This window comes from Nannospalax galili, unplaced genomic scaffold (assembly GCF_000622305.1).
Source record: "Nannospalax galili isolate Female #2095 unplaced genomic scaffold, S.galili_v1.0 scaffold155, whole genome shotgun sequence".
Classification (NCBI taxonomy): Eukaryota; Metazoa; Chordata; class Mammalia; order Rodentia; family Spalacidae; genus Nannospalax; species Nannospalax galili.
The window spans coordinates 9,880,663-9,902,469 of record NW_008339923.1 but is presented as its reverse complement, the minus strand read 5'-3'; the positions used below and the strand labels follow the sequence as shown (position 1 = coordinate 9,902,469).

The following is a 21,807-nucleotide window of genomic DNA, read 5'->3' as shown; positions in this document are numbered from 1 at the left end:
TTTTAATACAATTGACACTAAGATGCACATGCGTTTCTAATCTCTATGTATTTGATTATTTCTAGTCACAGTCAGTTACTTTCTGAGCTCTTTGGCATCTGAGCTCCTGAGCATGGAAAGAGAAGAACAGTAGAAAACAGGTGTTAACAAGGAAGATATAAATGAAAATTGTGCTATTTTAAGGGGAGGGGGATGGAAGGTTAAACAAGGAATCTAGGGGATAAAGGGAAAGAAGGAGCTCAAGAGAGGTGGGATCATAGGAGAAGGGTATTATTAAGTGAGAAATGGAAAAAACAGGGCATCTTAAATGGGGAAACCATGGTGGAAGGGTTAGACAATATGAGAGATAAATAATACCTAGCTAGTTTTATAAAACCAGAAGGAACCATATTAGTCCAACAACCTACTGACAAATTATAGATACCAGATCAAGAAACATATGTCTAGGCAAGGTTTTTCTGAGAACATTTGGTCTTTGCCCAAGATTTATCTACAATTGCATAGTAATTAAAAGTACCAGAGTGGTGGAACTAACCTTCTTAGATGTTTAACAAACGTAGTTTGAGGCCTATAATAATTTGATCAGAGGGACATAAAGGACACTTTTTGCTCCTTGCCCTCATAGGTCGACTAGTTCCAGGGGACTACGAGCATCTCTCAAAATGTCCAATAATGGTGATGGGTCACCTGTCCTCTTGATCAAGAAGGCTGAGGAGACCCCACCAGATGGACTTGAACCAGTGTCCAGTCTATAAAGAGGAGGGTCAACACAGAGGAATCATTTCCTCCATGCTTCCAAGTGAAGCCAACCATGGTCAAGCAGGACCTTTGACTTATCTTCACATAGGCAGAACTGGTAAAAGAAAGGAGCCAGGGGCCCCTCCCAAGCCCATGTGACCCCTGAGGAACAGATTCTCAAACAACCTTAAGAGTAAAAATAAGTCAGTTTATCTGGACCAACTGTATGGCCTTAAACACCCAAAAGGAAAGTATAACCAAAGATTAAATGGGCCAACATAACTTCATAAGAGTCCATATGTATAGCTAAAGGTTACATAACAAGCAACAATGCCAGACAAGTGATACTTTTGAGTTGTTGGCTAAAGTGGCCAAAGGGATTCCCAGATAGTAACCCAGCACAGAACTGGGAAATGGAATAGTTTCATGTTTTTTATTCCTTCTCCTACTTTCCAAGTTTTCACCAAACTCTTTTGGATATTTCTGGAATATAATAATAAAGTTTGTGAACAGTGAATAATTTCATTTTGTGAGTTTGTTAGTAGATTATTTATTGTCAAGCAGTATTTAATCCTACTAATACCCAAATTTATATGCTGCCCTTCTGCTAATGGAAATTTGGGTTGCTTTCCATTTTTTGCTTTTAAGAACAAAGGTGCTGGATGTGGTTGCACATGCCTTTAATCCCAGTACTCAGGAGGCAGAGGCAAGTGGATTTCTGTGAGATGGAGACCAGCTTGGTCGACACAGTGAGTTCCAGTCCTCTGGGGTTATAGGGAGACCTATCTCAAAAAAAGCCAAAAAAGATAAGAAAATCAAGGTGCAGTTGCAGTTACTCTTATGATGGTTTTACATTTGCCAAAAAGTGATCTCTTCTCAACAACTTGTGCTATAGTAATTAGCTATTCAGAGAGGGCGCAGGGAAAGGGAGGAGGGGGAGAATGGAGATTGAGACCTTTCTTCTGGATTATACAGTGTATTAGTTACTTTTCTGTTGCTGTGCCAAAATACCATGACCTAAAGCAACTTAAAGAAGATGAGGTTTATTTTAGCTTACAGTTCCAAAGAGGGAGTCCACAGTCATGTGGGAGGCATGGCAGTAGAAGCAGGAGCTGGCGAGAACATGAAGTTGTGTTCTAAACCCTCAAAGCCTGCCCCCAGTGGTGGCAGTGAGTCCTCCAGCAAGGCTGTGACTCCCAAGGGTTCCATAACCTCCCCAAATAGCTCCACCAACTGGGGACCGAATGTTCAAGTACATGAGCCTACAAGGGATATTTCTCATTCAAACTACAACATATGGTAATTATAGGTTTAATGTTTTAGGAAGTTTCAAAAGGTTTGTGAAAGGGTTTGCAGTACTTTTAATATCCACTAGTTGTGTGAGAACTCCAGGTGTGCTCTGTGCTCCCTTTCAAAACTTAGGGTATGCAGTCTTTTAAATTTTAGGCATGCTAATGGATGTGTAATTATACCTTACTCCAGTTTGAATTTACACTTTCCTAATGAACAAGTTGAGTATCTTTCATGTGCTTATATACCATTGGTATAATTCTTTATGTGAAATATCTGTTGAAATTGTTTGCCCATTTTGAAATATTTTTAAAAACTGTTCTGAATGTTCCTGGCATCTTGCCCCTTAGGTTGAATACTCAGCCAATGTATGCTAGGATTTCTGGCTCACAGAAATTGGGAGATAATATATATGTGCTGTTTAAGCTGCTAATTTCTAGAATAATTTCATGCAGCAGTAGCTAATATACAGAATTCTTTATCCAATGTTGAATTAAAAAACAATTTCTCCAAGTCCCTAAATTTTTTTCCCTGTATTTTGGAACAGCTGGTTTTTAATGTGGTTTCACTAAATTTTCCCCTTTCTGCTGGGAGACCTGCCCTCACTCAGGGTCTCTCAGTCCTGACGTGGATTGACAAACCAACATAAGACATTCTATTTGGATTTTGCATAGATTGCATGATGTTCAGGAAAGGGGGTGACTTACAAATACATGGGTTCTCACAAGCTTATATTTGGAACTCCCACCACCAGCTCATCCTGACTTGTTGTCTCCATCAGCTTTTCAAGGGCTGCCTTGCCCTGCAGGTTCTGTCTCACTGGTCTGAGTGCCTCCTCTCGCCCTGGCAGATTCCGACAGGCAGAGCATCTGCACAAGCTGTCTCACCCCATCATTTGCTGTGCTCTATTTAAAAAATGGCGACTACCCCATTCACGGTGGTGTTTGAAAGTCCACACCCAAACATAAATCCAGTGGCTTCCCGACAGCCATACAACACGGCGAGAGAGTGGTTTCGTGGTTTTCTGGGCTTATATATCCGTAGCCCCTCCCCTTTCACAGAATGTGGGAAGGAGGTGGGACCATGGCTTGTCAGATGAACTTCCAGGTCATAGGTACAATATATCAAACCATATTTTTAATTCATTACACATTTAGGGGTATAGTTAAGAAAACTTTGCCTAATATAACAATGATATTCTTCTATTATTTTCATTTTAGAAGTCCAGTAGTTTTAGGTTTTACATTTAAATCTATAACCATTTATGTTGCTTTTGTAGCTGAAATATATATATATCCTTTTACACATGCATACTATATTTTTTCTATTCTTTGACTTTAAATTTTCACCTTTGTATTTACTATATTGGTGACTAATAGTCAGCAGTAGGGATTTGCCTTTCTAGGAAATCTGAAAACTTGTGCCTTAATTGGGGAATCTATATTTAATGTGATTATACAAGTTTGTATCTTAAAGCTAAAGACTTTTGTATCCTAAAATTCCTTGTTAAGTTTATCTTCAGCATGTACTGTGCTTTTCTTTAATGAGAAAATGTTTGTCTAGTTAATGCTTTTATTCTTGGCTGTTACATTGAATAATGACATTATATTTATTTTCTCTACCTCATCTTTTTGTTATTTTATGATCTGAAAGTTTTTTCCCTATTTATTAAAATGACTGTTGTAATTTATATTATACAACTTGTTACAGAAATTGTGATGACTGAAGTTATTTCTAGAATATTTCTAGAATTTTCTAGTTATTTCTAGAATTCTAAAATATATCCTATGCTTAAATGGACTTAATATTTTTAATCATCTACTTACACCTTTTTCTTATTCATGAATTCTTGAATACCCTGCCCTTATTAGAATGGAATGTGTATATAGTTAGATTCACTCATTCAAAGACTGTTTTGCTTTAGCATTTGTGAACAGCCTTCTGACCACAGTGAAAATCAATGTATTTTTTGAGCAGCTATGGAACCAGATTTTCCTGCTCAATTTCCAGTAATAATCACAGATCCCGTTTTCTGGCTTTATAGTTTTGCTTCCTCTGTAGTCTCATATAAATAGACATCACAGTATGCATCAGTTTGTATTCACTAGAGTGACATTTTATGCACATCATTAATTTGTTCTTCGTTTTGCTCACTAGAATTCAATACTATGGACATAGTCCAATTTGTTAATCTAATTTGATTGACTGGTGTTTCCTAGTTTGGAGGTGTTATGAATAATGCTCCAGTAAATATCCGTGTGCACACCTATAGTGACAGACGCCTTCATTTCTTTTGTGTAAATTCTACAATGGGAAAAGTACATATTCACCCATTTTTTACATAGTTCTACATTTTCTTATTGTGATAAGAGCATCTAAAATCTATTTATCTGGCAAAAATTCTGAATATAAAATATTATTATTAGCAACATCCTCATGTTTTACATTAGCTGTTTTTACTTGTTCAGCCAAAATATTTTCTATTTGATTTCTCTTGATTTACATGTCTCTATTCCACCCCCATACAAACCTTGTTCACCATGGTTTTATGTTCTCTGTATATTTCACTTTAAAAGTTTTCACATTCAAGTGAAATTAATGCTATATTTTTCTCTCAGTAACTGGTTTGCACAACATAATGCCCTGCAGGTTCATTAAAATGGCAAGAGCTTGTCTAATTTAAGTGTTGAGTAATATTTATAGACATATCTGTATCAATTTATTTATCAGTTTATCCATTGGTCAACATGTAGCCTGTTTGTCTTGGCTGTTATAGATAATACTGCAGTGAGCATAGGGTGGAAGTATATTTGCAGGTGCTGCCTCTCTTTCCTCTGATTGTATAAACAGAAGAGGAGTTCCTGGGTCATTCAGTCTTTTTGCAAGTCTCTACTTTTCTCCATAGTCACTGCATCAATCTACATTTCTGTTAACAGTGTGCAAATGTCCCCCTTTTTCCACAGCCTCACAAACTCTTATTTTTCTTTTTTTTAGGCAATAGCTATCTTTGCAAGTAAATTGTTTATGAGGCTTGATTTGAATCCAATTATGTCTGAGTGCCAAGTCTATTCCTTTTCCACTATTCTATGGTCTCTGAAATTAATGACTGTTACTTCAAAATGAATCTCTGTGTGACACATATGGCTGAGAAGTCACCTGAAAGGAATGAACTAGCTATACCATGCCTTTAATTTTGTTCTGTGTTATTGTTACCAGGTACACCTAGATGTGACCAAGTAGCACCAGAAGAGTCTGCTCACAGGTCAGAAACATTTCAGAACTGTATTTACATGTATAGGATCATCTAAGAATAGACACCTAAGCCTTCACATTGCTTTCTTTAAAGAAGTTGAGCAGTAGGACACTATCCTGTCTGCTTCTAATAGTGGTCATGATCTTAAAATTAGTGGTAGAACCAACTGACAGCTTACACCCTTAATTATTAATTGAGTCATAGTCACTTTCCTTTCAATTGATGATGAGATTTTTAAATCAAGAAGAGTTTGTTCTGAATCCAGACTCTTATAGCTATTTATGGAAATTTAGCTAAGCACCTTATATTAGTTACGTTTCTCATTGCTGAGACAAATACCTGACAAGAAGCAAGTTATGGGAGAAGTAGTTTATTTTGGCTCATGGTTTGGGAGTACAATCCATCTGCTAGGAAGGCAGCTCCTCACATTGTGTCTGCAGTCAGGAAGCAGAGAGAGATGAATACTAATGCTCAGCCTACTTCCTCTTTTTCCTTTTTTATTCAGTCTGGAAACCAGCTCTTGAGATAGTGTCACCAAATTTGGGCGGGGTGGTCCTTCCCTCTTCAGTTAAACTTCTCTGAAAACACCCTTACACAATCACCCTGAGCTGTATCACCTAGGTGATTTCAAATCTAGCCAAGTTGACAAGGAAGATTAACCATCAAAGTCTATTCCTTCTTAACCTGGCCCTCCTCACCCAACACATAACTTTACATCATAGTATTCTACCTTTGACCTCCGTAGGTCCTGTCACCTGAGTTCTCTTAAGATCCCTTGCTCCTGGTGCTATTAGATAAACCACATAACACATCTTTATCTAAATTTTTCATAGTTTATAGCCAAGGAAGGGGCAATAGAGTAGCTTACAAAGGTGAACACCTGGTGCCCCATTCCACTCTGTGGCTCAGTGGCCCGCCAGTCCAGCTTGCCTCTGCACCCTGCCCACAGTCTCTGTTAGGTTTCGTCCACACCTTGTGGGCCTGTGGTCTTATCCCAGGTCAGTAAATGCCCCCCTTGCATCCACATGGTGAGACACTGGGGCCATTTTTTCTGCAGCTGCTCACTTCCAAGGTGGTGCCAACCCTCCTTCCTCTGTGGCTAGCTCTCTGCAGCGCCCTCTCTGTAGCTAACTCTCTGCAGCCAATTCTCCACAGCAGACCCCACCCCTCAGATGAATATGTGCCCCTTGAGACACAGGTCCATAGCCATCTCATAATGCAAAATGCATTCATTCCAACTAACAATTTCAATATCATTTAAAAGTCCAAAATCGAAAGTCTCTTCTGAAGTTCACTGCAATCTCCTAACTGTGAGCTCCTATAAAATCATAAAATAAGTTACATACTCCAGTATATAATGGAACAGAATAAACACTCCCATTCCTAAAGGCATGGATAGGAACATAGCAAAGAAAGATTATACCAAAGTAAGACGAAAACCAGCAGGGTAAACAACAAATCATAAAGCTCCATGCCTTGCATCTTGGGTTTTGGTGACAATGAATGGACTCCAACAGTCTTGGATGGCTCCGTGCCTCTAGTTCTATCATCTGCTGCCTGTAGCCTCTCACTTGGACTGGCTTCATCCTCTTCCTGCAGCTTCCTATTGTGGATCCTATCGTCTTGCGATCTCCAACATCCTGGGGTTTCCACAGCAACTTAGACTTCATACTTACAGCCTCATGTAAGGACCTCTCAGGGCCGCCTTGCATGGAATCACATTGCCATATATTGTCTGACCTTATCAGCTTTCTAGAACCTTGATGTGAGGTTAGCCTGGTCTACATAGCAGGTTCCATGTCAGCTGGGGCTATGAAAGACCCTGTCAAACAAACAAACAAACAGACAGACAAACAGATATTTTGGGGGCCGGAGAGATGGCTCAGCAATTAAAAGCACTGTCTGCTATTAAAGAGGACCCAGGTTCAATTCCTAGCACCCACACAGTGGCTAACAACCATCCTAACTTCAGTTTCAGGGGATCTAACATTCTCTTCTGATCCTGGGCATTGCATGACACAGGTACACTTACATACATGCAGATAATACACTCATACACATAAAATAAAAATAAATAAACAAATAAATAATGGAATCTTGGTGCAAACCTCCACAACCTTATTGTGCCATAATGATGACACTTTCAAGTCTCTATAGTGAAAAAATTAGGATAAACTATGTGTGGTTACCTTTGAGTATTTAATAAAACAGAGATCTCAAGTACTTGGTAGGTTATGGCTGTTGTTGCTTCTGCTGTATCTACTCTAGAAAGGACTCAGTAGAGAGAATTTATTAATTGTGACTATAAATCTGTGTCAAAGAATAGAAAATTAAATTTCTGGGAAAAGGAGAAGATTTTGTTTGCTGTCCTGGAAAACTTACTTTGGGGAACCTCTTATCTCCAGAAGTTCTGAGTGTTGGTCACATGTCTGTGACACTGGAAAACAGGCCACCAATTTAAATCCTGCTGCACCAGATGCATTAAGTCAGAAACACAGACTTACACACAAAAATAGGATTTGCAAAATAACTTTTACTGAGTGATTTATGGCCTTTTTAAAGAGGAAATGTTAAAGGAAGGGATGATGTAAGTCATGTTAATTTTTCATGGTGTTATTATAGCTGGGGAAGTCTCCAGGGGTCTCCAGGTTGGGGTTGCTTCCCCTAAAACTTAAGGAAATAAATTTTTTAAAAAAACTTCTGATAACGGAGACTCAGTTCTTTTGTTCTTAACTGAAAACATTATTCATGCTCATCAAAGTGGTTCATGGAACTCAGTTAATGCTGTCTCTTCAGCTGAAAATAAGCTGACTCTATTGACGGCTGCTGCTAATGCATAGCAAGTAAACAGCTACTGATAATTTATGCCATCAGTTCTTCAGTTCTGAACCTTTGTCTATCTCTATCTTTGCTTTGATAGTTTCTTAAGACATTCACTTTCTCCTTTAATAGACAATATTTACCGCTGATCCTGAAGACAGATCCTGCTAATGAAAATGTTTCCTCTCCAAAACTCTGACAGACTGCAGAGATGAACACCTATGGCCTCACTGGTCCAGGGTCCAAAAGAAGTGCAATGACTCGGCATGAGGTTGGCTTGTTCCTGACAGGGGTACTCATATACCTCCAGCTCCTCACCTTCCTCATTGGCCACCCTGAGATGGTCTTCCTGGTGCTGCTTTACTAAGAAGTGGTAGGAATCAAATCAGTTAAGACACTTGCAATTTCTATGAGAAAGGTAAGCATGTGTGTATTAGTTACTTTTCTATTGCTGTGATAAAGACAACATGACCAAGGCAACTTATAGAAGAAGAATTTAGTGAGCTCATAGTTCCAGAGGGATAAGAGTCCATCATGGCAGAGGCATGGTGACAGAAAGCAAAGTGCTCACATCTTCAAGCATACACAGGAAGCAGAGAGAGAAACTGATGATGGGATGTGGCTATGAACTCTCAAAATCTGCTCCCAGTGACATGCTTCCTTCAGTAAGGCCACACCTCCTAGGGATGTCATGATCTTCCCAAAAGAGCACCACCAACTGATCAAGTATTTCTGTAGTAGGGTATAGAGTCTTTGGGTATATGTCTGTGGTGGTTTGAATGAGAATGTCCCCCATAGGCTCCAAGTATTTGGACATTTTGTCCGCAGTTGGTGGTGCTATTTTGGGAGATCTTAGAAGGTGTGATTATCCTGGAGGAAACACATCACAAGGGGAGGACTTAAAGAGTTCTTAAGCCTTGCTGGATCTTGAGTTGCTCTCTTGTTTCCTTTGCAGGCTGGAAGATGTAGAGCTTAGCTTCTGCTCCCCCTCCAGCCACCTCTGCCATCATGCCTCCCCACCAAGATAGACTGTAATTCCTCTAAAGCCATAAGCTCAAATAAATTCTTCCTTTCATAAGTTGCTTTGGTCAGTGTTTCTATCATCAACAGAAAAGTAGCTAATATGAGGTCCAAGAATGGTATTGCTGAGTCATATGGCAGGTCAACTTCTAGTTTTTTGAGGAATATCCACACTGACTTCCACATTGAGTGTACCACTTTGCACTCTCAAGAGCAGTGGATACAAGTTCTTTTTCTGCATCCTTGCCAGCATTTGTCATTGTTTGATTTTTGTATCTAAGCCAGCCTGAGTGGGATAAGATGAAATTTCAAAGCAGTGACTGTAAGTGTTGAACATTCAAAAAAATTATTTATTTATTTTTATGTTACATATATGAGTGTTTTGCCTGCATGTATGTAAGTTCACCCATATCATGCAATGCCCACATAGGCCAAAAGAAGGCAATGGATCCCTTGAAACTGCCTGGGTGCTAGGAACAGAATCTGGATCATTTGCAGGAGCAGCCAGCGCTCTTAACCGCCGTGCCGTGTCTCCAGCCCCTGTTGGACATGTTGTAAGTATTTTTCAGCCCTTTGCATTTCATCTTCAGAGAACTCCCTTTCAGCTCCTTGCCCCACTTTTTAATTGGATTGTTTTATTTTTGAAGTTTAGTTTTTGAGTTCTTTGTATATCCTAGATACTAACTCTCTGTCAGAAGTATAGATGGTAAAGACTTTTTTCCCATGCTATAGGTTGCTTCTTCACTCAAATGATGGTGCTCTTTGTTTTGCAAAAACGTTTTAGTTTCATGAGGTTCCATTTGTCAGTTGTTGGACTTAATGCTTGTGCTATAGGAACCCTGCTCAGAAAGTCCTTTCCTGAGTATGTAAGTTCTAATGTTGTTCCTACTTTCTCCTACATCAGATTCAGGATATCATGTCTTATGTTGAAGTCCTTGATCCATTTGGCATGGAGTTTTGTGCATGGTGAGGAATATGGATCTAGTTTCATTCTTCTACATGCAGCTATCTGGTTTTACCAGCACCATTTTTTGAACATGGTGTCTTTTATCTTGTGTGTATTTGTGGCTTCTTTTTCAAAAACCAAGTGGCTGTAAATGCATGGATTTAAATCTGGGTCCTCAATTGTATTCCACTGATCAGTGTATTTGTTTTTATGCCAGTACCATACTGTTTTTATTACTATAGCTCTGTAGCATAATTTGAGACCAAGGATGGTAATGCCTCCAACAATTCTATTGTTCAGGATTATTTTGGCTATCTTGTTTTTTTGGGTGTTTCCAAAAAAATTTGAGATTATTTTTCAAAATCTGTAAAGAATTGTGTTGGAATATTAATGGATAGTGCCTTTCACATACAGATTGCTTTTGGTAGGATGGTCATTTTCCACAATATTAATTCCCCAATCCATGAGCACAGGAGGTCTTTCCATCTTCTGGTATCTTCTTCAATTTCTTTCTTCAATGTCTTAAAGTTTTTGTTGTATAGGTCCTTCACTTCCTTGGCTAAATTTATTCCAAGATATTTTATGGATTTAGGCTATTGTGAATGGAATCATTTCCCTGATTTCTTCCTCTGTGTTTACTGTTGGTATATAGAAAACCTACTGATTTTGAGGTATTAATTTCACATTCTGCTACCTTGTATCTATCAGCTTCAGGAGTTTTCTGGTAGAGTCTTTGGACCTTTTATGTAGAGAATTATATCACCTTCAAATAGGAATACTTTGATTTCTTACTTTCCAATTTGTATCTGCTTTATTTCCTTCATTTATTTACTGCTATGGCTATGACTTTAAATACTGTATTGAACAGGAATGGAGAGTGTGGACAACCTTGTTTTATTCCTGATTTTAATGGGAATGCTTTGAGCTTTTCTCCATTTAGTATGAAGTTGGCTGTGGGTTTGTTGTATATTGCTTTCATTATGTTGTGGTATGTTCTCTTTACCCTTAGAGTCTCCATGACTTTTATCACAAATGGATGTTGGATTTTGTCAAAGGCTTTCTCCTACATCTAATGAGATGATCATGTGGAGTCTGTTTATGTCATGGAGTACATTTATTGATTTACATATGTTGAACTATTCCTGCATCTCTGGGATGCAACCAACTTGATCATGGTGGGTAATCTTTTTGATGTGTTTCTGCATTTGGTTTGTATTTTATTTTGGAATTTTTGTGTCTATGTTTATTAGATAGATTGGCCTATAATTTTCTTTTTGTTGGGTCTTTGTATGGTTTTGGTATTAGAGTAATATTTGCTTCATAGAAAGAATTTTGGAGTGTTCTTTCCTTTTTCTAGTTTACAGAATAACTTGAGCAATATTGGTATTAGTTCTTTTTTGAATACAATTCTGTGGTATCCATCTGATCCTGGAGTCTTTTTTTTTTAAACATCATTTATGTCATTTAATACCAAAGCTTAAAAAATTTTTTATCATTTTAAGATAAAACTTTTCAAACATGTATTACATATTTTGTGTATGCAGTTTCATCTTTTTTTGATGACACAGAGTCATGATAACAAACAATTGATCAGGAGATGTGTATAGTTGTCCCCTAAGCTGGGCTGACCATCCCTAAACTAAATGGCCTTGGACACTGTTGGCTCTTCATCATTTTTTTGGACTCCTTCCATCCATGAGCTAATATGCTATGGACCAGGAAATTAAATAACCAAAATCATTCAAATTTCACATTAAAAGAAATGCAAATATTCTAACAAGGGTTTATGACTTACATGTGCTGTTCAGCGCATTCTCTAGAAAATTAATTCAGGTTTCTTAGTTATGCTCAGTTTTTGATGAGCGTGCCAGATAATCTCTGGATGAATGAGGCATTATTACATATAGATATTTAAACAAGTTCATTTAATATTAACAAAGATAAAACTAAACTTGGTATTGTTTACTTTTTTTTTTTTTGTCTTTTTGAAGCAGGGTCTCCCTGTAGCCCCAGCTGTCCTAGAATTCAGTATGTAGATCAGGCTGGCCTCGAACTCACAGAGATCTGCCTGCCTCTGCCTCCCAAGTTCTGGGACTACAGGTGTGCACCACCATGCCCGGGTACTTTTTAAACAAAGTATTTCATTACTTTAAGGTAACACTGGGTTCCAGTTTTTTGTGCCCCCCCCCACAACAAACATAAACAAATGTCCTATAGATAGTATCAGCTTGTCCAGAAAAGGAGGGGATGAGCAACTTGGGCCAGTCAAGTCACAGTCAATGCATGTCTGCTTCCAAAACATTCAAAGACAATTAAAGTGAAAAAAAAAATTCATAGTTAAAATAGGCCTTTTGCAATCTGTGAATTCAAAATCTTTAAAAAATGTATGCAAATACACATACATGCAAATTCTTCATATTTACAAATTTCACAAAATCAAGAAACAGCAAAGAAATGAGAAGTGGCACGGTAAGGCAGGCCAGCTCCGTGTGCCAGCTCGAAGTGCATGTGCATGCTTCACCACTGACACACCTGCACACGCCACTCTAGCAGTCTGAACAAGTACTCGTACTCTACATGGCCTTTTCACAGAAAGTCACTACAAGTCCTCAGGAATTCAAGATGTTCTCGACTCCATACTCATTATTTAAGGCCACTTTGGTAAGGGCATTGCAGCAAGAACACAAAAACAATATCGTCTTTTCTAATATTTATTTTTTTCACCTGCAAACTGTAGCAAAACATGATCAGCTTTATTATGCAAGCAGGTATCCTGCTACATCTTTAAAGAATTTTAGGCATGTATAAATAGAAGAGCTTTTTAGAAAGGAAAAATTCAAGAATGAATCAAACCTTCCCATATTGACTGAACATTCCAGAAGCGATGCTTAAGAGTGATTTTGGGTCATTCATTCCAAGATATGACAGCACCTTAAAAGTGACTAATCTATTTCCCCAGTAACATTTCCCACATAACAATATATAAAAGTTACAAATACTGATATGCACAAATAGCTAATTACTGAGAAAAATATGTACAGTACTGCAGCATAATGAATGTGGTATCTGCAATAACTTAATATTAGCCAATTAATGATACTGCTACCTTCTTCTGCCAACTCACAGGTTAAAAGCTGTTATTAGAGCCCTCTGTTTTGCACACATCACCTGGTGTTTAATACACAATGCAGGCTTTTTAAGGACTTCTCTTGTGTTTAAAGCTAAGATCAGTGAAACAAGACAGCAGTGCAAGAGGTGGAGAGATGTAGCACCACCACAGCCAAGTTCACCCTGTCAAATGTCTATGTAAGGCTGTAAGAAAGGGTTGGTGGACGAGCTTCCTGTTGGAAATTGTCCTGTTGGAGTGCCAGTCATGAAAGGATTACTAGACACTCCAGCAGCTGTGACTTGGCCCAAAAGGGTTACCACTGGTTTTGTTTGTCCAAATGTTGCAAAACCTGCATGGTTGGGCTGTTGAGAAAAAGCTGTTTGCTGACCAAAGGTTCTTGGGCTGGGAAGGCAGGTTGCTGGAAACTGCCACCGAAACTGGTGGGAAGACTATGGGGGGCAGAAGTGCGGAATCCCGTGGGCGGGCTCCCTGACGCAATGCCAAAGATTGCCGCTGTTGTTCCTCTGGCATTGGTCTGAAGTGGATTTGTAGATGCCACAGAAGGACCACCAGTGGCAACGAATGGATTTGTAGAAGGCATAGGCCCAAATGGAGCAGGCACACTTGAAGAAGGTTGTGTCTGTGCAAAGCATCACAGGCACTGTTCCAAAGATACTGCTGCTGGCATTGCTTGTGGACGTGTGTGCATTGCTGGAGGTTGCTGCGGAACTGAAAACACTGTCCAATTCTGCCAGGGCTGCGTACTTGTCTGAAGATGCACTCGAGTGACTGGCAACTGAAACCACAGAACCAACAGGAGCTTTACCTGTGGCCCCAAGACCACTCCCTTGATCACCTCCTTGCCCAGCACTGAAGATGTTCTCTAAATTAGCAAGTGTCACATAGTTGTCTGCAGTCTGTAAACTAGCTTTGTTTGTTGAAACTTTACTAACAGTTGATGCTATCTGATGACTCTGGGAAGCATTAAAAGTTCCAAAATCAGCACTGGAGGATTTGGGGAAGTTATCAAAATTAGTATTTACTGATCCAGCACCTCCACCTGTAGTTTGGGACTGAAAAGGAGAATGACTTGCTGTGGGGAAACCCCCAAAATTACTGGAACCACTAGACTGTCCAAATGCATCAAAGTTTGCAAAATCTGCATTTGCAGAATTCTGAGCTGCATGACTATTGAAATGTGCAAAGTTTGCAAAATTGGCTGTAGCTGTTGACTGAGGAGCTAGAGCCGCAAAGATGTCTGAGCCAAGGTCACTCAAAAGGTCAAACTGCTGCTTCTCCTGCTGCTGTCCTTGAGAGCGACCGACAACTGGAGACTGACTAGGTGTGCCCTTATTTAAGTGCAGTGCTCGGGCAGAGTCCCCCAGGAGAGACTTGAGCGGCTTGACCTCGGGTGTGCTGCTTGTGCTGGCAGAAGACCCTGAGATAGACGCGTGGACTGATGCCGCCACTTTGGCTTGCTCTTGGGGGACATACCATCTTTTCTTTCCATATTTTTCTTGTAGGAATTCTTTCACTTTTTGTGGATCCCTGAAGTCTGGAACTGCTGGAGATCTATCATCAAATAATCCTAGCCAAATCTGTTTACAGACTTTGTTTCCATGTTTTTGCAGGGAATTCAATTTCCTGTTGTGTAAATATAGTCATGAAGATAGATTTCACCCTGTGCGTGGATTTAACCGTCTCAGGCTGCCAGAGCAGGAGGTGCACAGGAATGAGCCGACCGCCTTGTTCACGTAGGTGGGGCCGCTCTGGTTGCAGTTGAAAGCACTTGCGGTTGTGCAGGAGGCCTGTCACCTTCTGCAGCATCATCAGGTGCTTCTCTTCCTTTGGCTTGGTGCTGACGGCGGTAGCTCCCACCAATGAGGCGGGCAGGACCAGGAGCCAAGCAGCGCTGCACCTGGGTCCTGAGCTCCCACCGACCACCCTGGCCACTGGGCTCTTTTTAGTTGGGAGATTTTTACTATTGCATTGATTGTTGTGGGTCTGTTTAGATTATTTATGTCATTTCGACTTAACTTTTGTAGACCATACATATACCTAGAAATTTATCCATTTTGTTTAGATAGTCTAGCTTCATGGAATATAGTTTTTTAAAGTACGTCCTTAAGGTTTTCTAAATTTCCTCAGGATCTGTTGTAATGTTTACTTTTTGTGTCTGAGTTGACTAATTTGGGCTCTCTTATTTCTTTTGTTTAATTTGGCCAAAGACTTGTCAATCTTGTTCATCTTTTTTTAAAGAACCAAGTCTTTGTTTCATTGAGTCTTTGTATTGTTTTCTTTACATTTTGTTTGTTTCTATTTCATTAATTTGGGCCTTGATTTTATTAATCTTTTCTCATCCATTCATTTTAGGTGTTGTTTGTTCTTGGTTTTCCAAGACTTTCAGGTGCATCATTAATTTATTTCATAAGATATTTCTAACTTTCTGTTGTAGGCACTTAATGCTAGAAATTTTCCTGTCAGGACCGCCTTCCTCCTTGTGTCTCTAATATTTTGTTATGTTGAGTTTTCATTTTCATTCAATTATAGGAATTTTTAACTTTCCATCTTGATTTCTCCCTTGATCCAATTTTCATTCAGTGATGTGTTGTTTAGCTTCTATGAGTTTGTGTACTTTTCCTCTTTTTTATTGTTGTTGATATCTAGCTTTATTCCCTTTTGATCAGATAGAATAGAGGACATTTCAGTTTTCCTAAATTTGTGGACACTTGCTTTATGTAATAAAATGTGGTCAACTTTGGAAACAGTTCGATGGGCTGCAGAAAAGAAATTGTATTCTTTCTTGTTTGGTTGGAATGTTGGGTAATTTTGATTTATGGTGACGTTTAACTTCTGGGTTTCTTTGTTCAGTTTTGTCTGGTTGACCTGTCTATTGGTGATAGTGGAGTACTGAAATCACCCACCATCACTATGTTGAAGTCAATGTGAGATTTTAGATCTAATAGTGCTTCTTTTATGAAATTGGGTGCCCCTGTGTGTGGTGCATATATGTTTAGGATTATAATATATTCTTGGTGTATTTTCCCTTTAACGAGTGTGAAGCAACCTTCCTTCTATCTTCTGGCTAGCTTTAGTTTGAAGACTATTCTGTTGGAGTGGGTGGACTAGCTACACCTTCTAGTTTCTTAGTTCAATTTGCTTGGAATATCTGTTTTTATCCTTTTATTCTAAAATGATGTTGATCATTGTTGGTAAGGTGTGTTTCTTAGTGGCAACACATAGATCCTATTTTCTAATCCAATCAGTTAGTCTTTTTTATGGTATTATTGAGACAATTAATACTGAGAGTTACTGCTGATAATGTTTATTAATTTCTGTTATTGGTGCTGTAGTGCTGTTTTCTTTTTTAAATATTTTATTATTTTAAATTTTTTATGTGTATGAGTGTATTGCTTTCATGTGTTTAAGTGAACCCATGTCGTGCAATGCCCGTGGAGTTCAGAAGAAGGCATTGGATTCCCCCAGAACTGGAGTTATGGTTGGTTGTTAACCACCATGTGGGTGCTGGGAATCAAACCCATGTCCTCTGCAAGAGCAGTCAGTGCTCTTAACTGCTGAGCCATCTCTCCAGCCCAATAGTGCTCTTTTCTTAAATCTCTTTTGGTTGTCTCTTCTGGGTTAATTTCTTCTTTGTGCCCCCTTGAAAGTGTTTAATCTCTTCAGACTGAAGTATTCCACAGAGTATTCTCTGTAGAATTTGTTTCATGCACATAAATTCCTTACATTCACTGTTATCATGAAAAGTTTTTCTTTCTCTTTCACTTACAACTGATAGTTTTGCTAAGTGTAGCCACCTGGCCTTTAATCTGTTCTTTCATGACTTACAGGATATTGGTCCAAGTCCTTCTAGCTTTAATAGTCTCCCTTGACAAGTCAGCTGTTATTCTAATGGAGCTGGCTTCATATGTGACTTGATTTTTCACTCCCACAGCTTTTGATATCTTTTCTTTGTTCTATATGTCTGGTGTTTTCACTATTATATGATATGGAGAGTTTCTTTTATGATCCTGTCTACTTGATGTTCTGTACGCCTCTTTTACTTTGATGGGTATGTCTTTCCTAGGTGTGGGAGGTTTTCTTCTATGATTTTATTAAAAATATTTCCTGTGCCTTTGATTTGGGTTTCTTCTCCTTCTTCTATGCCTATGATTTGGTATTTTTACAGTGTCCCACACATCTTGCATATTCTTTTTTGTCTTATTTTAGATTTGACATTTTCTTTTATTGAGCAATCCATTTTCCTAAGCTCGTCTTCAAGATCTGATGTTCTTGGACCATTTCCCCCTCCTTTTTGCTCTTTTCAGGTATTTGTGTTTGAGTTCCTGAGATTTTCATTTTAAGTTTTAGTTCAATTTTTTTAGAGGTTCTATTTCTTTACTGAATTCTAATTTCATGTTTTGAATTGTTTTAATTATTTCATCCAACCATGTTTTCACTGTCTTCTTTCAGTCTTTGAGTTCCTTGAACAAAATTTATAATTGCTATTTTAAAATCATTGTCTTGTACATCAGCTAGTTTGCCATTCTCAGAAAACCTTACAATGAGCATGCTAATTGCCGTATTATCTTGGTTGTTCATATTGTTTGTTTGTATTTTTGGATGAGACCTAGTCATTTGGACTTGTGCAGTGGTGTTACCTGGTATGGGTAGGTGATCTTATCTGTGTTGAATGGTTGTTTTTAATCTTTGTTTGCTATTTCCCAAATTTGTTAGGTTATAGCACAGCTGAGTAGTGCTTGGTGTTCAGTTTTGGGGTCCCTTTATGTTGATATGCAAATGGGGTATAAGGTGTGGTCTCAGTTAAGATAAGGATAGGTATAACTTTTGAGTTGAGGTGCCAGGGTTGATTCCTCTTGGTCCTGTAATAGCAGGGTGGGCTGTGTGGTTGCTAGGTGAGCAGATTGACTGATAGGTCAGGCTAGGAGAGCTCACAGGTCTTAGAACCCAAGGATCCTGGTAACCAGAGCAGGTATAGAAGTTGTAGTGGCTGAACACAGGAAGGTGTGGGAAAGGAAACTCACCAGGGAAGGTCCCCAGCAATGCACATGGGTCTTGGCAGAACTGAGATAGAGGAGCACAGGGAGACTGAGAGTCAGTTTTCTTAAAGGGTGTGATGCCTGAGAGGTTGAGCAGACTCCAAGGAATGGATCCACACCCATGAGTATTTGGGGAACACAGATTAGACTTGATAACATTTGAAAACACAAAAGTAATAATAGAGGACATGAGGTTGTCGGGGGTAGGAATATGGGGATACACATGAGGATGGGAGCTGAATATGATCAAAATATACTATATGAAATTCTCAAAGAATCAATGAACATATTTAAGAAAAGTTGTTTCTATAAGTATCCTCTCACCAAAGAGTTATATCAGATTGTTTTTAAAGCCAAGTCCATGTTAGATATGCTTTATCATAAATGCTTGGTTTCAGATTTTGGAATGTTAGCACATACATAATGAGATAGCTTAGAGATAGAACCCAAGTCTAAATATGAAATTCATTTATATTTCATATACACTTTATACACATGGTCTGAAGGTAATAGATTCAAATGTCATTATTTTAATCATTGACAATAATATCCCTCTAAGGGAAGAACTATCCCTCTCTACAAAATAATTACAACAAGCCCCTGGATGAGAAGGAAAGGCCCAAGGGTAAGAGAGTTAGTAGGAGCCCGTGTCACAGGAGGTAGTGTGTGTTTGTGGTTTGATGGTATTCTATTGTGTAAGATCAGGCATCAATCAAGAGAGCAGTTAGTTGAAGGATCCTTACTTTAGTTAGGAATAGTTCAGTCCTCAACCACTCTATGAAAAACAGAGAAGAACAATTGATGCTGTGTTGGCAATTTTCCCATTGTCTATACTAAAGTACTATTTCTTTCATATTTCTCAACTTCTCAGTTGATCTACTAAAATCCCATGCGGAGAGCAGTGTCAGTGTTAAACAATAAATATCCTTATTAATTCTGCAGAGAGAAGTCCTGACACTCATCCCGGAAAGATCTACTTATCTACATTCAAGGATAACATGCCTCCATTTTTCTTGTTCGAGACATTTCTTGAATTCACATATTTAGTTTATCCTGTTTGAAAGACAAATCACTCATCTTTCCTGTTCTCACCCCCGTTTGTTAAAGATAAAAAGAAATTGGAAAGTTGGATGTGGTGATGCATGCCTGTGATCCTAACATTTAGGAAGCTGAGGCAGGAGGGTCAAGAGTTTATTAAAGTCAATTGCCCTACAGAAACCCTGTATCAAAAGATAAACTGAATTGGTTTGTTCTGCACAATGCAATTATCACTTCCTTCAAAATAAGCTGCAGTGAGCACAGGAAATCTTTAGATGCCCACACTTGAGGTAAATCTTGGGCAGACTTTATTTGCCTTTTATCTCCTCTGGTATCTTTCCCAGCAGCACTGGAATTCACATCACATCTCTGTTTTGGCACTGGGAGTGCTATGAATGGAAGAATCTCCAGTCTTCCCTGGAATTCTAACTGCTGAGGCTCCTGATTTTCTGTTTTGCTCTTTGCGCAGAGCTATGAGGCATTGGTTCACATTCTGAGGTGGGCCCCCTGCCAAATTTTTCCCCAAACGTGGAGATTTCCTTTGTTTTTGGCTTTCAATTCCAAGGTCTCCAGGGTCACACAAAATTATAGCTCTTGAAAAGTAGTATTTTCCACTAAAATATGAGGCCTTTCCAATTATTTTGTATTAAAGTGGACAAAACTGCTGATATTTCTGAGAGGAAAAATAAATACCAAAAGTGCAAAGTTCCCTCTTTATGAGAAATATTTCACTAATTTCTCTTTTCCTGCACTGGATGACTCAAGTGTTATTACTTATTATGCTGTATGGATTTTTTAAAACAACCACCAAGCATCAATCCCTTTTGTCTATGAATGTACCTAATCTTAGAAAACTGCTATCCTGCATGGCATCAATAACTCTATAAATCCTGTCAATGTGTGAAGCAGAGACCAGGGATGGAAGATTAAAGACTGATGTTAAAATCACTTGTGGCAAGATTAAGTGCTTCAGGAATTTGGCAGTGTTAGTGTTATACTTTAAATGTTATCTTGGAAGTAAATTAAATGAATGGAGATGAATGTGGGTACCGAGGATATATGGACTAAAAGCCTTGTGACAAGCAGTTCCTTTTGGAAACACTTTTCCCTCATCCAAGACTTGAGTAGACTTGCTTTGAGTAGACTTGTTTTGAGTAGACTTGGCACAAATGGACTTGTGAATATTTAGGCCAACCAAATAGTGATACCATATTTATCTCCCTCCCCAGCAGATAGAAGGGGCAAGATACAACAATGTCCTCTCACGTTATTTTTTTTTTCTGTTTTGACCAAATGTCATTTATCATAACATAAAGGAATTCATTAACCTCCAAAATCCAGTAGGAACAATCATCACCCTTTATCACAGATCTCACCTAGTTTCATATGTATTCTAGGGTTTTGTTTTTCGTTGTGTATTACACAGTTTAGAAGGCACCAGACCAAAATGTTTTTGTTGGCTACACAGGTCCTTACTGAGGTTCTTATTGAATCTGTCATGGATCAGTCCATATACAAAGGGTATCTGGTTATCTGTACCTTGGTAAATCATCCTTTCCACATATTCTCCATGTCAGCAAATTAGAGTGTGCCTCTTCATGTCATGGCCTAGCAGGCACAGTGGGAGCACCTGTGTGTCCTTGCAGAGCCCTGGAGATAGAACTGATTTGATCTTGGGAAGCCACGGTGCCAGGACCCTTACAGCAGTCAGTCACATCTCTCACTGTGTCTTTCTTGCTGGGCTCCCTTCTCTCCCATGCAGACTCAAGGTGGCCATTGTTCCTGATTCCCTCTCTCCACTAGCAAAGAGGGTTCATTTCCTTCTTAACTGTCTGGGAGAGAAGCACCCCTACTTCTGTATTCATTTCTCTCTTTTTCTTACTTTTTTGGCTTTGGCAGTTTGGGCACATTGTGCCTCTTTAATGAAAATGAAGTGTCCTAGGTAAGTGTATCCTAGTTTTCTGTTCCTCAGTATCGCTAAGAAGCTGGAAATTGCCATGATGACGGTGACAGCAATAAAATAGCCTTAACTTCCTTGTTCTGAGAAGACTCACTTTACCACCTCATTACTTAATTTCAATGAACTCCACTAAAGAAACAAATTAATGGCTTAGAGATGAGTATGCTCCAGAGAGGCCATGAACGTCAGCAAGATAAATTGGTCTGTAATTTTTTCTATAATCCAAATGGTTTTGAAACAAGAATATTTTTAATGGATGTTTTGTTTCCTGCCTTGAATCACTGGAACTTTTGGTTATGGATTTAGAATATCAATCCTGAAACTAATTTGTACAAGATTTCAGACTCATTATGCTCTGAATCAACTCCCAACTCCTCTGCCCTACTCTATTAACTAATTGTGGAAGGATGACCTCCCACTTCGCCTGTGGCAATATCTCTCTTATCTATACTCTTAGGGAGGTATCACGTACACCTTTAAATATATGTTACATATTTAAATAAGAATATAAAACTATATATTTATAGTTTGTTATATAATATATAAGTATATATTTGAATAAACATTAACATAGAA

General features: G+C 38.7%; 1 pseudogene; it reads right to left on the bottom strand.

Moving 5' to 3' along the window:
• Positions 1–13,361: 13,361 nt before the first annotated feature.
• On the bottom strand, positions 13,362–21,270 carry LOC103735459 (annotated as a pseudogene).
• Between the last annotated feature and the right edge of the window lie 537 nt (positions 21,271–21,807).